General features: G+C 41.4%; 1 long non-coding RNA gene across 1 annotated transcript; it reads left to right on the plus strand.

The window, feature by feature from the left end:
* Nucleotides 1–815: 815 nt before the first annotated feature.
* On the plus strand, nucleotides 816–1,771 carry LOC143125410 (uncharacterized). Its single transcript, XR_012987255.1, has 3 exons — nucleotides 816–871; nucleotides 983–1,018; nucleotides 1,220–1,771. It is a non-coding gene; the product is annotated as an uncharacterized LOC143125410 (long non-coding RNA).
* The last annotated feature ends 15,723 nt before the right edge of the window (nucleotides 1,772–17,494 follow it).

The raw sequence follows: 17,494 nt of genomic DNA on the forward strand, positions 1-17,494 counted from the left end.
TTAGATTAATTAATCACATAGTATGTAATTAATTAGATTAATTTTTTTAATCGATTGACAGCCCTAGTATTCTGACATCACAGGTTTCAAATGATATTTTTCAGCTGATGGGTGTTTTAAAACATTTATACATACACAATAAACTAAATGAAAAATGGTACCCTCCTTCCTGTATTTTACTCAGTGAGGTGTGGCTGACATTTAAACTTGCAGCCTGTGGTCACAATATGGTTCTTCCTGCTAAGCATGTACTAACGATCTACATAACAACCAGTACAGTACATTCGGGTTTTGTTAAGGAAGTGTAAGCAGCGAGTCTACTTCAGCTAAAATGGCTCTCTGCATCATCTTCGGTCTGAGTAAGCCTACATGCTTTATTCCACTTTTACCCTGCTGCTCTCACTTTGTATTATAGAATGTTAGTAATCCAAACTAGGTTTTTATTAGACAGACCAGTTACACTTCTATACTCTATTGTAATACCTTCAGAGGTAGGCTATTTTAGAATGCCATGTGTCTTGTATTCAGGTTTTGTTGTGAGTCTGAGTGAATCAATTGAATGGTGGAAGGTGCACCTTGGAGAGAGTGTGACCCTCCAGTGTGACATCTCCTTCCATCTCGAGACAGCCTGGGTAAGACACAAATCTGACGAGATCCCAGTGGTCCTCCTGGTAGCTGGGCCAAATGAATCTGACGGCAGCCTCTACAGCAAAGACCACATACACCATCGTTTTAAGGCAGTGGCAAACCAAAGCCGTGAAAGCAACGACCTGAGAATCAGCAATGTGACCGAGGAAGATTTGGCACTGTATTACTGTAGGTAGAGTGAAGGGAAAGCAAAAGTTTGGGATAGGCATCAGACTCTATCAAGGTGAGAACTATCACAGTTTGAAACACAATATTGCAATAAGAACCACAAATCTTGTCATGATCTCTTTTATGAATATGTTATTAAGAATATGAAACTTCTCATTCATTTTAGACAAAGCAGAAGTTGATGACATTCTTACTACAAAAGGTAGGGGAACAACAGTTATTCAGTGACTCATTAGTTAAATTACTAAATAAAATCTTTTATTTATCATTATCTTATCTGCATGGCGATTAATGCAATAATATAATCATGAAACCAGTGTGCCATGGCGCTGCAATGCATTTCTGTAGAGTTTCAATAGAATATGTTATGCCTATTCTTACTCAAATCATTCTCTTTCTGAAGCCCCATTTCAGAATGAAGACCATCATTTCAACCTCTACTGGCTTCTTGCTGGTCTACGGGCCATTGGGCTCCTGATATTTGTATCAGCTATACTGACTGTCAACATCAAAACAAGAAAGACCCATCAGACGCCGATAAAAAAATACTCACATTCTGGATAACAGACAGATATACATAGCCCTACATACAGTAGCCTACATGTTTTTCTACAGGGTTAATTATTCAACATTGTTTATATCATTTTGTGAATCATTCAATGATGCCTATTTTAAAATGACTTTCAAACATTAATGATATTGATTTGGTAAAGGGTTTCTTTTTTTCAGTTTTTTTTCTCCACTGATTTTTTTGTCAGCCATTCCCAGGACACTGAAACACAGGAACATATTAAGCAAAGTGTGATGAAGGACTTGTGTTTCTTTCTGTGTGATAGAGTAGATTACATCCAGTGGCGGTCTTAACATAGAGGCATAGGTAGGCGGCTGCTTGGGGCCCCCTACCAGTAGTCTTAGTAGGGGGGCCCCCAACCAACCTAAAAAAATAAATAAAAAAAAACCCTTATCATCATGAACGCTTCAAAAGTATGGTAAATTGTAATCATATTCTTAAGAAATACTTAAAACATTGACGTAGTAATTAAAATGTCCAATTCATGGTTATGTCCCTACACATAGGCCTATACACCCCCTACTTCCACAATGAAATGGACTAGTCTGTAACGTGCGTTGCGCGAAAGATAAACACAAAGGACGACTGGGAAAGTGTTGACAATTTAGCGACTCTGTCGTTAGATTAAGTTTTGGCCATCCCTAGCGAGAAAAATGGCATCTAGCGACTAGCGACAAATTTGCTTATTTCTTGCAACGATGGCAACCTCTGTTTCGTTGTTGAAACGTCAGAAAATCTCCCCTCTCATGCTAGCCTGGCGGGCCATCCTATATCATTGAAATGTATAGTCTGGAATCGAATCATTCACCTGCTTAATCCAAGGGGCGGGCAGAGAATTGTCTTTCAAACTGCCTAGGCATGCAATAGGCCAGCGCTACGACCATATCCGTATCCGGTCGGCAAAACGGCAAATACATCCTTCTTCGAAAGGAATTACTTAAGTGCATTGTGTTGCTCTACTTTCAAAGAAAAGCACAAGTCCAACTCCTCCAAAGTTGACGCCAACGCCGATTCAAACAACCGCTCTTCGTTCGCCATAGCCACCTTCCTTGTTGTTCACCGTTGCAGGATATCGTTATCCTGTTAAGCCCGCCTTAAGACTCTCTAACGAAATAGAGCGCTGTGATTGGAGAACATCCACGGTGTTAAGCCAATAGAAATTCCTATGGTTCGATACTAGACGTACAGGCTGAGCAAATTAATTTGCCGCCGCTAGGGTGCGTCTAGATTTCTAGGCTACTCTCATGCCTGTTTCGTTAGTGAATTAGGCCTACATCGCGAATTCGCCCAAAGCGTTAGCTACCCCACGATAATAAAAGTTACGACTGGCTTATGTGGTATCAGCCCATGTTATTACACGGAAGTAGGTTCTATAAATCTTAACAGCTCAGAAAACGTCACTGGAAGGTTCAGCAAAAACGAGACGAGAGCAATGACATGATGACAGGGAAACAGGGACACGCTTGCCAGCATCGTTCAACAAGCACATTGAACAAAGGAAAGTAGGCTACAAATTCATTCACAAAGTAGATAGTTCAAAATCGAGCATACAAGTAAAAGAAAGTAGAAACCTAGGCCTATAACATTTGTTTAGGCTATGTAGCATGTTGTCAATGCAGGACAGACTGTCGACTGGAGTAGGCCTAGCCTAAAAAAAAACAATTCTGTCGGTCTGTCCGAGTGACATTTAAGCCTATATAGCCTAAAAATATATCCAAAATATAGCCATTGCCTACAATTGTGTAGGCTACCCTATGGTGAAATTATAATCAGATGTTATGCAGTGCAAAGCAGATGCAGCAGTTGGGAATAGGTTGGAAATGACTGCATTTCTTACAGAAATGTAAAGTGTAGGCCTACCAATTAATATATAAGTATTAAAACTAAAAATGATTTCAAGAAGTTGCCTATAATATGAGTAGGAGAAAAGCAAACAGGCGTAAAGGGGAATTAAAGAGCCATCACAAGGGTTTTTTAGGTGGTGGTGGGGGGGTCGAGTTCTCTGTTGGGCTGTTGTGACTATTAGTTGTGTAGTGCTACACTTTGTGTGTTCTCTGCTTTCCATCTTCATTTTGGAGTAAAGAAGTGCAGGGTTTAAAGGGGTAGGGTTTTTTCTCCTCTCCAACCTTTACTTTCCCGTAGATTAGCTTTACCTGCCTATCCACCATTCAGTCGGTAGTTTACATTTTTTTCGTTCTCTTTTAAAGATCGGATGAGGGGGCCCCACACATACCTTCTCCTTGGGCCCCCAATTTGCAAAATCCGCCACTGAGGACTTGTGTTTCTTTCTGTGTGATAGAGTAGATTACAGTTTTTCTCAGTCGCTTTGGTGCTTTTCTCAGATCAGAATGAAAATTCTCATAACTATTAGTTCAACCTCCACAACATTCAGTCATTTGTGCACATCATAGTAGCAATTTTTCCTTCCTCTGAACAAATTGCAAATGCTTTTGGAAATGTATCAGTTGCTTTCATACAATTCTCTGCTGTTTTATAACATTATCATTTGCTTATGTCATGTCAGTCAAAATGAACTATACTTATGGATGCTGAATAGTCGTTCCCAATAAAACTAATAGTCTTCATTTTATTGCTTGAGTCATTACATACAAAATTGTTGAACTAGTTGTCAAATTCTGTCAAGCAATATTTATACATATCTTTTTTTATTTTTTTCCTGGAAATATCTCCTAAATTGAACAATTCCTCTCAGGTGAACTTCAGCTTTCACTCACAAGGACTCACGAGAAGGACATGGTGTGTACCATTCCTACAATTCTGTGACACAGAAATGCAGAGGCGATTCTAGAGTCTGTGGGGGCCCCAAGCAAAAATTCCAAGGGGGCCCTACCGACAAGTGTTATCACCATTATGTTATATCACCATTAGGTTATTATGTTAAATAATACAAATACAAAAAGCGTATTATAAAAAATCATATATTTTGACATGTATCTCACAAAATATAATTTTGTTGGTTTTGTTGCATGGTGTATGCACTCATAATGATTCTCTACAACATATTTTTACTGCATTGCCAAGAACAAAGTAGAGGCAAAACATGCTTTGCCACAAAAACAGCCAAAAATTCGTAAACGTGGGGCAAGTCCAGCTATATGAAGTTATTATTTTGCTGTCACTTCGTCTGTTTTATAACCCAGAAGGATGTACTTGATATCAAATGATAGCTCTGTCTCCTCTTTCATCTGATATGCTTGCCATATGCTATGCGATCACGGGTTTGCGAGTAATTCAAACGAGAGTAATGGGTGAGCAGGTGAACGCAGAGAAGTATAGACTGTACATTTGATGCAATTTGATTTAATTTCAGGATTTTCTTTTATTTTCATACTTGATCGTACAGACATAGACGTAGTCTCGTTGGAAAGCCCCACTTCTGCTCTGTCACGCAATAAAAGTTTTATCTCATTGCAATGAACAGTTCCGGAGCAATGTAACAAAGAAGAAAGGATGTGTTTTTTGACGCACTTTGCATCAATCGGGTTCTAACAAATTAACGCGTATGGTCCTTACTGCATCGCGATTAACATGTTATGGCTGACAGCCCTAATACAAACATAGCGTTAACCATCTCCTTGCTTAACTAGTTGTAACTGCCGTTAGCTAGCTGAAGTTTACTGTCGTATAGATCAGGGGTTTTCAAATTGGGTGAATGTGAGCCTCCCCTTAGAGTAGGTAAGGACAGCCGAGCCCCCCCCCCCCCCCCCCCCCAAAAAAAAAAAAATCCCATCTGCCTGCCCTAACCCACATATGCCTCTGCAGTAGGTCTAAAAGGCATCTTTTTTGTGTTCCAAGCAATGATGACTTTCAATAATTGATTGAAGACATTTTATTTCCACAACTTCTGTGCTTTTGTACTTTTATTTCCACAACTAAAAAGTGCATTCATAAATGATTATTTGCAACAGCAAATAATTTCCAAACTCATGCAGGCCTAATTGAGGCTTCAAATTACTGAACATTAGTAGGCCTATCCACAATTAACAAGTCATGCTTAACATAATGTAATCGGCGCCAAAGATAGGCTAAAACTGACTACACCCGGCGACTGAAGTCGGTGCGGTGTGCCTGGGCCTTAAGCGCACTTGAAGGAGATAAACACAGTCTCGAACAAATGGACAATGGACAGCTCTCTGATCAATAAAAAACAACGCTTTTTGTTCACGGAACACGTAACATTTAACGGTCAACTGCATTGAAGGCATGTTTTCAGATCGAACAGATTCGCATATTTTCATCACACATTTTTTAACGATTTCAGCCACAAAACCTTAATAACAAACAAAATGCAAACAAAATGCCATTCACGTCATTTGCGCCACGAGCGGCATCAACCCTATGGCCCAAACAAATTAGTCAATACAACACAATTTTGACTTTAAATGTAATTGTCAATATCAGTGGGAACAATGAAGCCTCGCTTTTGATGCGCAGAGGTGTTCGATGCGGGGCTGCACTGCAGAGAGAAATAAACGCAAGTCGTCCTCCACCTGCAGCCTTGATCTGTATTTGTTTTTAATCAGGGTCAGTGCGGAAAACCCACACTCACACAAGTAGGTGGAGGTGAAGGGGATTAGGACTTCCACAGACAACCAGAAACACGCGATTGGCATTTCTCCCAGTCTCTGCTTCAAGTCCATATTCGAGCTGAGCTCGACCAGGGCCTCCTCCTCCTGCAGGTTCAGTCCATCACGGGGTGTGGCGGGGAAAGAGAACGGATTTCTCACCCACTGATTTCCCAATGCGTCCTCTCCGAAATACTCACCAAATTGGTCACGCAACCCGTTCAAATGCGCAGTGATGACCGGTTGGACAGAGTTAAGAGGCAGCCCTGTCTTCTCCGCAACATCCTCCAGGGTTGGAAACATTTCCAACGAACCTCGTTCAACACGAGCACACCACAAGTCAAGCTTTTTCCTGAACCCAGACACTTGGTCGTGTGCCGAAAAGACGTGGCACTCTTTGCCCTGGAGAGAGGTGTTGAGGGAGTTGATCCTATCGAAGATGTCGGAGAGATAGGCCAACACAGCAAGCCAGTTCATGTCTGCCAGATGTTTTGCCAGTGGGGAGTTAATCTCGGTGAGAAAGAGGAGGACTTCTTCACGCAAATCACACAGCCTGGTGAGGACTCTGCCCCGAGAGAGCCACCTGACCTCGGAGTGCAGGAGCAGCTGCTGGAAGTGAGCACCCATCTCATTGCAGAGGATTGAGAACAGACGGGCGTTTAAGGCACGCGATTTAATTAAATTTACAATTTTGACAGCCTCATCAAGAACAGCACGCAATTCTTGGGGCATCTTTTTTGTTGCTAAAGCCTGGCGATGTATGATGCAGTGCTTCCACACAGCCGCGGGGGCAACGGCCTGTACCTGTTTTACGAGACCGCTGTGACGGCCAGTCATTGATCGATCTCGCCCCATCAGTACATATCCCACAACACCGGCCCCAGTCAAGGCAATTAGCCTGGTAAAAGTTGTTCAAGGCCTTGAAAAGTTCGTCAGCTGTTGTGCGGGCGGGTAGAGGAACGCAAAACAAAAAATCTTCCTGCACACTGAGCTCTTTGATGAACCTAACGTACACCATCAATTGAGCACAGTGTGCGACGTCAGTGGACTCATCCAGCTGAATAGCGTGAAAGGGGCTTTCACGAACAGCGTCCAGGACCTGCTCTTTTACATCACAAGCCATGTCGGATATTCGTCGCTGGATTGTATTATCAGAGATAGGAATCGCGTCAAGTTTAGCAGCAGCTGCTTCTCCCAGCATCACTGAACACATATCTCTAGCTGCAGGGAGTAGCAATGTTTCGCCAATGTTATGCGGTTTGCCGGCCTTTGCTATACGTAGCGCGACACGATAAGATGCTTCTGTCGCCTTCATGTTAATACTGCCGAATGAATGTATTATGCTTTTTTGGGACTGCAAATCAACACGCTTCCTCTCCAAAAACTCAACTGGCTTGTTCACTAGATTTGTGTGTTTAGTTTCTATGTGACGCCTAAGTTTGCATGGTCTCATGCTATCATTTGCTAGCACCTCCTTGCAGACCACACACTGCGGCAGAGGTGCAGCCTCGGACCCCGACCAGGTGAAACCTAACTTTAAATATTCAGAATCATATTTCCTACGTTTTTTGCTGGGTCCTGTGACTGTCTCCTCCCTTAATGCTGACTTCTGTTGACTTGGGACAAGGAAACGATGCATTTTAAGCCCAATACACGCACGCACAATTACCGATATCAATAGAGCGGCATACAGATGTGTACAGATGTGGACCGTTATTTTTTCTTCGCGTGTCAGGCCTCCCTTGTGGCTCTTTGGCGCCCCCCAGGGGAGGCGCGCCTCACCTATTGAAAACCGCTGCTCTACGTAAACTATAAGATGCTGCTTTGTAATCCGTAATATCCCCTGAAATAAGCCCAGCATTATAAGTCATGGTTGGTGTCTTTAATGCCGTTCTCACTTCTCTATCCACCCATGGCTTCTGGTTAGGGAAGCTTCGGATCTTTACAGTTGGGATGATGGAATCAGTTAGCATATTGATGTAACCAAAGATTGTTAAGGCGGAGCAAGATACTTCATCAGGAGCCACTTCCGGGAACCCGGATCGCACGAGGGGGGCCTCAAAATCCCCCTTTATGCAGAGCAGAGGCAGCGACTGCTCCATTGAAGTCTATAGGCATAGCTCAGAATTTTACCACATATGCTAAGGTCTTAGTTCTATAGAGTTAGGAATGTGAAATTCGGGCACGTTTTCATGATCCTCAAACCCTTGTGAAGATTTCAGGTACATTTGTAGCATTTTTGAGCATTCCAGTCTGGAGAAAATCGACTTTATATCAGGTGTGCGCCGGTTATTTATGCCGCTGCTCTTGGCGATTTGCAACGTACGCTCATCAATACGTCATCGACACGCCTCTTTATGCAGACAGGATTCGATCCCCATTTCGCTCCCATAGACATGAACTACGACGAAGTATCTTGCTCCGCCTTAACAATCTTTGATGTAACTCAATGATACTTCCGTAAACTCATTGATGTCAGCAGAGTTCGTCTTGAACATCTCCCAGTCAACGTTGCTAAGGGCGTCCTGTAGCCTGGCTTCCGACTGGTCAGTCCAGCGCTTGACCTCCTTCGTCACTGGGGGGTCCGTCCGACTTCTCTGTTTGTACATAGGCAGTAGGAAAACAGCGGAATGATCTGATTTTCCGAAAGCTGGTAGAGACTTCGCTTTGTAACTGTTCTTGAACTGTGTGTAGCAGTGATCCAGTGTGTTGTCACCACGTGTAGGGAAGTGAATGTGTTGAATAAATTCAGGCATGGACCGGTTCAGATGTACTTGATTGAAATCACCGGCCACAATAAGCGCAGCTTCAGGGTGCGTGTGTTGTTGTCTATTTAACACTTCTTGCAATTCTGAAACCGCAGCATGTGTTGGCTTGTGGAGGAATGTAGACAGCGTTGAATATTACCGAAGTAAACTCACGGGGCAGGTAGAAGGGTCGACAGACGATCGCTAGATGTTCTAGATGAGGCGAGCAGGACTTTGAGAGAACGGTGACATTTCTAGGATCACACCACTTGCTGTTCGTCATGATGCAAACACCGCCACCTTTCGATTTTCCAGATTCCTCAGTCCTGTCAGAGCGTGCATGCATGAGCGCATCTCCGTGCCTGCTTTAATCATGGCTCGAGCCTGTCACTTACCAGCCAATAAAAAAAAAAAAAACAAGGAATAAAGAAAGGGGCCATAATAGCCAATCAGGAAATAGCACCTCTGTAGCTGGCTAAGATTGAACGCAACAACCAATGAAAATCGTTCACATGATTCTTCCGAGTGTTTCGTTGTACTGCACACACATACACTGTGGATTGTGGAATCACTTTGGGCATAGAGTAAGTCGTCCCCTGTTTAATGTTACAACAAATTCACAACTTGTTTGACAGAAAAAATGACAAGTTGATCGCTGTTAGAGAGTGTTACCCACATAACTAGCATCTGTTTTTCAATGCTTAGCGTCATTGTAGCCTAAATTTAGCAACAGTTTACCAGCTTGTGCTCTCTCCCTCACACACACACTCACACCATGCGTAGGCTGCATGCACACACATGCGGACAATTAATAAGGATTTATACGTATACTGTACTCCTGTACTCCTGACTCCTGTAAAAGTAGCCTATACTGTTTGTGAAGCTGTCCTACTGTAAAACTAAACATAGCCTTCTGACTATTCAGAGATGGACATCAGAAAATTCTTCCTGAACAGAGGGAGAGGAACAGTGAGGAGGATGAGGGAGGTATGATAATTGGCCACATTAACGGTAACATTAACATTTATGCTGGTAATAGCCAGTGCTGTGATTTGATCAATGGTTTAATGGCAAACTTAAATAAGTTTGCTGCATTTGCAAATGTAGCCTATAATAATATACACAGAATCAGAGTAGCCATCTGTGTAGATTATTATAGGCTACATTTGCAAATTATCACCAAAAGTCAGTATGAAGGCTTTAGTAGGCTATTTAAGCTACAAAGAACCCTTGCCTGGGAGGGAAGTATATCTCACTTTTGACTAAAAATAAGCTTCCCCTGTGTTAGTAGGAAAGCCTATTAAATTAATGCAGTGAGTATAGGCCTACTTATGCCTATGTGTTTGGATGTTGCTGGATAGTGGCTGCTACAACAATTGAGGGAGAGAGAGCTGGAGGAGGAGGAGGAGATAAGGTTGAAGCGAGGGGGAAGAGAGGGGAGAAAGAGCACAGGCTGGGCAGTACAATACCAGGCAGGACGAGGAGGAGGAGGAGAGAGACAGGCAAGAAACGGATGAGGACATGATGGGGGCTAGATGTAAAACTATTCAGAGTATGGAGGAGGATGTCTGTGACCTGGAGATATGTGATGGTCCAAATCAGGCTAGCCATTTATTCATATTGCGCACACAGTTATTATTTTTTTTTAATGTATTGGGAGTTGGGGGCCTGTGCCCCAGCAAAGCTCTAGGTCTAGAATCGCCCCTGGCCTGTCCGCGACCATGCCTGCTATCCGAAGACGCTTACTGAACTGCTATGGTGCTGCGCATCTGGCGTGCCCTGCGCGCGACCGCGCAAGTTCACGTGACAAAGGAAGAGAGATAGGCTGGTCGGGTGTGCGCAAGGAGGTGGCTCATTGCGGGGCATTGTTTCAGTTGTTTTTAAATGGCTCAGGTTTTCAAAAGATCATTTCAAAACAAAACCGACCTCAGTAAAATCTTAATAATATTAATAATTAAAAAAAAAAAAAAAAAAGTTTCAAAAGGGCATTTTCGTTGATAAAGGGCAAACGTCCTAGTGCTTTAGCACCACCTAGTGTCTATGTATGCACGCCTATGCCAGCCGTTCTCTGAGTCTGGTGATACCACTTTTAGCTCCAGCCTTGCATAGATCATTGAATCAGATTAGACCATTAGCATCTACCTGCTAGCATCACGTTTAAAAGTGACTAAGATTTCCAGTACCAGTTTCCATGTCAAATCAGCCTAGAAAATCACCATGTTTCATTTTCTGTTGGTCATATTACACTTTCTTACTTGAGAGGGGACAAGTTTTAAATAGGAAAATTACCAGAAATCGTAGTAACTTTTAAACGTGATGCTAGCAGGTGAGAAGCTAATGGTCTAATCAGAGTCAATTATCTATGCTAGGCTGGAGCTAAAAGTGGTATCGCCAGACTCAGAGAATGGCTGTATGAAGTGGAGAAAGGTAAAAATCAATTGTTTAACTCAAGGGGAGGTGGAAAATGAGTGTAATTCCCCAAATGGTGGAAAATCCCTTTAAACTTTCCAGTGGTGAATGCTATATGTTGCAGTCGTTGTAAAATAATTTCCAATAGGAAGTGCAACATTTTGTATGCTTCTTTTCTATTTTGATGTAGCCTGTAGCTTTTTATTTCTATGTGCCACCTGCAGGCTATATCACTCCCTTGGTTGATTGTTAAACATCTTACAGTAACATAATCAGGGTTCTAAATTAACACCCGCCAACCCGCCAAATGCGGGTTAAAATTCATTTTGGCGGGTGTTAATAAAAACTTACTAGCCAGTTTGGCCGGTGATGCATGAGACAATACATGCATGATACATAAGGCTCTGTTTTCAGTCATATATCCCCCGGCAGTACTTCCTACATTTCCCATGACCACTGTGCCGTAATGCTACGTCGGCTGTACGCAGTTTGCAGTGAAACCAGCGCGAGACACCATGGAAACGAACGGAGCGTCTACCAGAAAACACAAGGAATTAGAAGAACGAACAGAGCCAGAGCAGGGAGCATAGACTGAAAGAGGAGGGAGTTAGCCAGTAAAGTAGAGTAAAAAGTACCTAACACATGTACATAACACAAATACATAATGCATTACGAAAAATTAATGCAATTAATGCATTGTGTTTACTTATTTCCTTTGTTGGGGGCTGATGTCATGTAATGGAGGCCGCAAAACCTGAAGCAGCAAGATCGTTTATTTTATTGTCTATGGAGTTAGCTGAAGATGGAACGTGAGGAGCTTGTAGGCGAAAATATTCAGTTTTAAAAAGGTAGCCTGATCAGTTATCACCACCACCACACGCATCACGCACTGTGCGTAGGGCACCAAGAGACAGAGGAGGGAGCAACATTTAGCCAATAAATAGTAGCTGTACTGCAAACTGTTTTTCACTCTTGTTAAGAAAGTATACAATGTCAACATGCACCAACAGCATGTTACATAAAGATGATACTTTTCGGGTCCTCTCTATAAAGATCCAACTTGAACATAGGCCCTATGCTACTCCATTTAATTGACAATGCGTCTGAGTGCGCATTGAGAGATTGAGAGAAAACGAGTGGCAGGTTCTAGCTGACTTGTCATTGTTGATGATAATTGATATCTCCTTTTTATTAAGTTAAGATTAAACTAAATGCGGCAGTGGTTGGGACAGACTTATGGGGGCGAGAATAGGAATAAAGCAGGGGATGAGGATATCGACAGAGAAATAGATAGAGATCCCAAACATGAAATGAAATGTTTGCACTTTCTGTGTATATTTTGTGGTATGTATTCATGCCAACAATGTTAATAAAATGACCAAATGCATTCAGTGACACTCATCTCATAAACTCATAATTCTCATATTTTCACTGGAAAAAAAATGGCTAATAGAAATTCTAATTGGCTAGTAACTTTAGAAAGTTACCAGCCACATTGGCTGGTGATCAAAAAAGTTAATTTAGAACCCTGAACATAATGTAATTTTAAAATAATGGATTCAATCTCATTTTGATGTAGGCCTACTGTACAGTGACATATAATAGGGAGAATGCTTCTCTGTCATTTTCTACTGCATGCTCAGAATGCCTGGTATTGCACTATATAACTTTGGTGGTTTTGGTGGCTTTTGGTAAGTTATTAGCACACTGGGTACACCTTAAGCACAATTCCCCAACAGGGCATTCCTACTTCCATGGTGCCCTGAACATTGGAAATTATGCTAAAGGGGTACCAAGTACATTGAAAAGTGACGTGGGGTCAAATTGACCTTTTAATGGACATTGTATGTAGTACGTTTTTTTCTGTCATGTTATATCAAATATTAAAATGTTTGCAAAAAATTGTAATTTGTCATTTCAGTTCCAAGTCACTTCTCAGGAAACATTACTCAGAACAGTATAGTTACAATCAGTGGCGTGCACAGACATTTTGGGGGGCAGGTGCTCGGGGGGGGGGCGTAAAACTTTATCAGGTGGCCAGTCGGCTAAAATGCTTAGTTGTTTGATGCTGTATGAAACATTTTACTGCACAACAAAATAATTACGCGTTGGGCTTAGAGGGCAAACTGTATGATTTAACTTGATCTGTAAGACAATAAAGAGACCAAACAGTACGAGAAGGAGTTATAGTGGGCTACTGACTGTTGTCATTACATGAATGCAGATGGGCATTTTTCACAGGTAATGGGGAACTTCCCGTTTCTTCTGTCAAAAATTAATGTGTTAATACATGTTGCCTAACAAAACATATACAACAGAAAACGTTCTTCTTAAAGGAACACGCCACCCTGAACAAAAATGCTGATGTGGTACATGAAAATGTAGCTAAAAATCTGGAGAATGCAATGCAATCAAGCATTTTGGACGATATATTGTCACAAGCTGGCAGTATAGGCAACAGGCCGATGTGCGTTTTATTTGGAGACTGTTTTGCGAGACAGAAACTGAGTTTGCTGCTGATATTCTGGGGATAGGCTACAACATAGATAATGTACGACTTTAGCCTTTTATTATATTTGCTGCATTGGATCAGTCTTCCTAGAACAGGCAAGGGCTTTCTAGCCTCACGTCAGCAGCGCTGCATCACCCCCTACATTAAAACAACCAGCGGATGGTGGGCGGGTGCCGTTTCGAAGATTGTTCAAAAAACTTTGGTGTTGATGGATGGCTGATGGATGATAAGTTTTGCTATGCAGTTATGGTTGAAATAATAGCCCATCAGCGCATCTCTAGTGTGTGTGCCTCTCTCTCGCTCAGAGGGGAGGGAGAGGCTGAGGGTCGATCCAGCATGGATTCTAAACTCTGTGGTGGATAGGATCTACAATTAGGTGTTAACAATACTACTACGCTAGGTCGAAGTACTCCCAAGTGCTATTGCGCCACACATTGTAGTTCTCCGGTTTATTCGCTTGGAAAATCGCCACGTTTCATGTTGCGTGGCCGTAGCATTTCTATCAACTACTCGTGCAACTGTATTTAAGTCGGTAAAACGTGGATGTTTTTGATTACTTCTACGCTAGGTTGCCGTCAAAGCCCGCTAGCATAGCAACATGCTAACACAGTCCAGCCGCGCACCAGAGCGTTTGAGTGCACGTACGGACACGGGAGAGGTATGACTCAACTCGTGAAAGTTAAGGTAAGAACATATATTACTACTGACATTGGGTGGCGTGTTCCTTTAATAGAGTTATGTGAATGTTATGTACTTACATGACTTACCTTAAATGGTTGATCACCCCCTGGTCAACGGATATGCGGGTAAATAAGGCAAACTGATAGGGTTTTGCTCAGTAAACAGCCTAACCTGCTATGGTCTACTCTACTTCATTATAATGTCACAGAAATAACATTTAATAAGCTTGGATGGACCTTATAAAAAGGTTAACTCTACACATTGACAAACGTCAGTAAAAGCAACAAGTAAATATGACTGCAACACAAAGCACAAAAAGGAGAAATAATTTACATGCTGAAGGGCAAAGGGAATATTAAAATGTTTTACGCTGGCCTTTTTTGGGGTTAGCCTGCCTACCGAACATACCCGTTCGCTTGTCTGCAAGTTTTAACACAAAGTGATGTATGCTTTGACACTCTTGTGTGTGTCAGATAATCCTCCTTCGGTTTCAGCCAGTCAAATGACAGTGTTTCTTTTACTGTCGTCCTGGCCGTCGAATTCAGTCCAAATAGCACAAAAGAGTTCGCTAAAATATGGGGACAATTTTGTCATCTCAAAATATTGATGGTGACTGGTCAGCTGGTCACCAGTGTCCCCCTCTAAACATACGCCCATGTACACAAACAAGTTCAAAAATACAATATGTACTTATATTTTAAATTATATATATATATATAGGCCTATATATTACTTATGTTTCTCTCTCTCTGTCTCTCTATCTCTGTGTGTGTATGTGTGTAAGAAGAAATTGTGGTAGTTAAAAAAACACACATCCAGTAGCAGCAGCTTTCAGATAATGCACAGTGAAGTGCAATATTGTGATTAAATAAATCCCCAAAAAAGCTCAGAACCTCATAATGCACAGTGAAGCGCAATATTGTGATTAAATAAATCCCCAAAAAAGCTCAGAACCTCATAATGCACAGTGAAGCGCAATATTGTGATTAAATAAATCCCCAAAAAAGCTCAGAACCTCATAATGCACAGTGAAGCGCAATATTGTGATTAAATAAATCCCCCAAAAAGCTCAGAACCTCATAATGCACAGTGAAGCGCAATATTGTGATTAAATAAATCCCCAAAACAGCTCAGAACCTCATAATGCACAGTGGAGTACAATATAATAATTTCAAAGCATCAACAACTTCCTTGTTTTGGCATTAAAACTCTGCTTAGGACAAAGTGTGCTTATGTGGTTTGCACATATATTTCGTCCCCTTAGAATTATAGGGTTCTATCTACATTCTGAGTAGTTCTGAGATATTGAGCTTCAAAGATTTAGAATACCATACAGTTATACTGATAAGTGGAACAAACCTCTTCAGATATAATGTCCAAAAATGTATACAACTACAAGAAACACCTCATCTCATCTTCTTAAGGTGTCACAGAATAAGAATATGTAAATAACTCAATTTTGACAAAAATGTCAGATAGAACCTTATAATTCTAAGGGGACGATTTGCATCTGTTGGATTGAGGAAGTCTTCACATACCCAGATAAGGATGTGTCCCTATACTGAAAGAGAGAATGGAATGACTCAGTCGTCACCCTGAAGGTATGTAGTGTGTGTGTGTGTGATGATTATCTGCATTTGGGATGAAGTTGCTTCTGCCACCTCCCAGAGAAGAATATAGAGTGGGTGTGCAGCATACCAAAGAAATCATGATGAGTACACCAATACTAACTAGCTGAAATACATAGCACTGGAGTTTATACAATTATATAAATGATACAAAAATAATAATGACAAACCATAATAACACCTTCTATATGATGATAGTGCAAATTGAGTATAAAATGGATAAAACCAAGATAAAACCGTCACAGAATCCTGAATTAATCAAATTAAGAGTTTCATTTCCTAAGAAACAGATCACACTGGACCAGTGCTCTGTCAGTTCACATGTGATCAAAGGTAGGGTTTAATGGATACATGGGTCATAAAAACAACTTTGATCCTAGCCTACTGTAATATCCATTCTGTTATAATGTGACCAGGCTTGGAATTTCCCCATTCTGGGGGCAAGGCCACTTGGCCTTCAGTTGGGCATATTTGGTGGGGGGCACAAAGGCCACATGTCAGGGCACCAAGGCCAAAGTTAACTATACAGTAGTAGGCTATAAAAATGATCAAAGTTGTATTTAGCTCACTGCAGTAGACCTGCATCACTGTATGAAACATTACAAAAACATGAAATGAAAACATGACATATATTACATAGAACTGTCACTCATCTGACTATCTAATATTTACAGATATCTAGGCTATATATATAACATTTATTTTATATTTGGCCTGTTATGAAATCATATAGGCTATTGAACAATTTAAGCACAGCTCAGCTTTAAGAAACTCAAATAGCCTAGATGCATGCTTAGCATTTTGTGATCATTAAGGCTACTTTCACAAACTCTTAGTCAGCTGTCCTCTGATTTACCAATATCTAGACGACATTTATTTTGTATTTGGCCCGTTATGAAATCATGTAGGCTAGAACAGTTTAAACACATTGTAAAACCTAAAGCCCAAATTTGGAGACATCCATGTATGTCGAACTTTACTGCAAATTCAAAACTGGATTACTCTGGAACGGCTAACTGTACAGGGGACTGCTTTACATCTTTGTGTTCGGTAAGGTCTCCTGTTTATTCTGATATATGGTGTCGTGTGTTTAAAAAGGGTTCGTAAAGTATTCCACCGAGATTAATGGGTAGGGAGATCATGGGACGCAAAACCTTCAGTAGAATGTATGATTAAATTCAATTATATTATTTTCTCGCGAACCGTTCAACACAGCAATTATCGGCTAACATTGTTTAAAAGCTGAGAAAAAGCTCTTTCATGTGATACTTGTGATGTCTGTGTGAATAAATAGGCTACTTCGTGAGTAGTTCAACTGAGAATGGGTGAATTTGGACGCACTTTCTTTCTTGCGCTGCCACTTTCTCCACTGCGTAAAAGACTAAATTAATTTGCGCTGTGAAGATTATTTTGACAGGCCACAGGCTAAATAAAAATCGCTATTAGGACGCAAAGCAGAATATTGAAAGAAAGGGGCACCAAGGCCACCGTGGCCTGTAAACCTCTGATTTTCTGAGGGGCCTCACGGCCAACGCAAGGGGCTA

This window comes from Alosa pseudoharengus, unplaced genomic scaffold (genome assembly GCF_046254945.1).
Source record: "Alosa pseudoharengus isolate Yale_2024_CS ecotype anadromous, Long Island Sound unplaced genomic scaffold, YU_APseudo_1.1 YU_APseudo_1.1_scf_16, whole genome shotgun sequence".
NCBI classification, from domain to species: domain Eukaryota; kingdom Metazoa; phylum Chordata; class Actinopteri; order Clupeiformes; family Clupeidae; genus Alosa; species Alosa pseudoharengus.